Source organism: Leptonotus elevatus, unplaced genomic scaffold, assembly GCF_054856555.1.
Source record: "Leptonotus elevatus isolate MCC_2025b unplaced genomic scaffold, RoL_Lele_1.0 HiC_scaffold_73, whole genome shotgun sequence".
Taxonomy (NCBI): domain Eukaryota; kingdom Metazoa; phylum Chordata; class Actinopteri; order Syngnathiformes; family Syngnathidae; genus Leptonotus; species Leptonotus elevatus.
In genome coordinates this window covers 30001-32500 of record NW_028233740.1, presented here as the reverse complement: position 1 = coordinate 32500, position 2500 = coordinate 30001, and positions in this window count along the sequence as shown.

Below are 2500 nucleotides of genomic sequence, written 5' to 3'. Positions count from 1 at the left end.
TGGAGGAGCTCCAGCGGACCGCGGGGAGCGCGCCCGTCTTCGGGGCTTGTTGCTGGCCGTTGGCGGAGCTCCAGCGGACCGGGGGGAGCGCGCCCGTCTTCGGGGCTTGTTGCTGGCCGTTGGAGGAGCTCCAGCGGACCGCGGGGAGCGCGCCCGTCTTCGGGGCTTGTTGCTGGCCGTTGGCGGAGCTCCAGCGGACCGGGGGGAGCGCGCCCGTCTTCGGGGCTTGTTGCTGGCCGTTGGAGGAGCTCCAGCGGACCGCGGGGAGCGCGCCCGTCTTCGGGGCTTGTTGCTGGACGTTGGAGGAGCTCCAGCGGACCGGGGGGAGCGCGCCCGTCTTCGGGGCTTGTTGCTGGCCGTTGGAGGAGCTCCAGCGGACCGCGGGGAGCGCGCCCGTCTTCGGGGCTTGTTGCTGGCCGTTGGCGGAGCTCCAGCGGACCGCGGGGAGCGCGCCCGTCTTCGGGGCTTGTTGCTGGCCGTTGGAGGAGCTCCAGCGGACCGCGGGGGAGCCGGGCGTTCGAGTTGCCCAGGCAGGGGGTTATCCTCCACTAGCAAACCTCCATGAGCAGCGGAGCCCGTCAGCTGCGCCAAAAAGAACCACACGAGGGCGACCTGGGGTTGAAATCCCCCGCCACATAGGAACGAATGCCGGGCGTTCGAGTTGCCCAGGCAGGGGGTTATCCTCCACTAGCAAACCTCCACGAGCAGCGGAGCCCGTCAGCTGCGCCAAAAAGAACCACACGAGGGCGGCCTGGGGTTGAAATCCCCCGCCACATAGGAACGAATGCCGGGCGTTCGAGTTGCCCAGGCAGGGGGTTATCCTCCACTAGCAAACCTCCACGAGCAGCGGAGCCCGTCAGCTGCGCCAAAAAGAACCACACGAGGGCGGCCTGGGGTTGAAATCCCCCGCCACATAGGAACGAATGCCGGGCGTTCGAGTTGCCCAGGCAGGGGGTTATCCTCCACTAGCAAACCTCCACGAGCAGCGGAGCCCGTCAGCTGCGCCAAAAAGAACCACACGAGGGCGACCTGGGGTTGAAATCCCCCGCCACATAGGAACGAATGCCGGGCGTTCGAGTTGCCCAGGCAGGGGGTTATCCTCCACTAGCAAACCTCCACGAGCAGCGGAGCCCGTCAGCTGCGCCAAAAAGAACCACACGAGGGCGACCTGGGGTTGAAATCCCCCGCCACATAGGAACGAATGCCGGGCGTTCGAGTTGCCCAGGCAGGGGGTTATCCTCCACTAGCAAACCTCCACGAGCAGCGGAGCCCGTCAGCTGCGCCAAAAAGAACCACACGAGGGCGACCTGGGGTTGAAATCCCCCGCCACATAGGAACGAATGCCGGGCGTTCGAGTTGCCCAGGCAGGGGGTTATCCTCCACTAGCAAACCTCCATGAGCAGCGGAGCCCGTCAGCTGCGCCAAAAAGAACCACACGAGGGCGACCTGGGGTTGAAATCCCCCGCCACATAGGAACGAATGCCGGGCGTTCGAGTTGCCCAGGCAGGGGGTTATCCTCCACTAGCAAACCTCCATGAGCAGCGGAGCCCGTCAGCTGCGCCAAAAAGAACCACACGAGGGCGGCCTGGGGTTGAAATCCCCCGCCACATAGGAACGAATGCCGGGCGTTCGAGTTGCCCAGGCAGGGGGTTATCCTCCACTAGCAAACCTCCATGAGCAGCGGAGCCCGTCAGCTGCGCCAAAAAGAACCACACGAGGGCGACCTGGGGTTGAAATCCCCCGCCACATAGGAACGAATGCCGGGCAACCAGGGGTCGAAATCCCCCATTGAAATGAATGGCGGGCAACCAGGGGTCGAAGTCCCCCATTGAAATGAATGGCGGGCAACCAGGGGTCGAAGTCCCCCATTGAAATGAATGGCGGGCTACCAGGGGTCGAAATCCCCCATTGAAATGAATGGCGGGCGACCAGGGGTCGAAATCCCCCATTGAAATGAATGGCGGGCAACCAGGGGTCGAAGTCCCCCATTGAAATGAATGGCGGGCAACCAGGGGTCGAAGTCCCCCATTGAAATGAATGGCGGGCTACCAGGGGTCGAAATCCCCCATTGAAATGAATGGCGGGCGACCAGGGGTCGAAATCCCCCATTGAAATGAATGGCGGGCAACCAGGGGTCGAAGTCCCCCATTGAAATGAATGGCGGGCTACCAGGGGTCGAAATCCCCCATTGAAATGAATGGCGGGCGACCAGGGGTCGAAATCCCCCATTGAAATGAATGGCGGGCTACCAGGGGTCCAAGTCCCCCATTGAAATGAATGGCGGGCTACCAGGGGTCGAAATCCCCCATTGAAATGAATGGCGGGCGACCAGGGGTCGAAATCCCCCATTGAAATGAATGGCGGGCAACCAGGGGTCGAAGTCCCCCATTGAAATGAATGGCGGGCTACCAGGGGTCGAAATCCCCCATTGAAATGAATGGCGGGCGACCAGGGGTCGAAATCCCCCATTGAAATGAATGGCGGGCTACCAGGGGTCGAA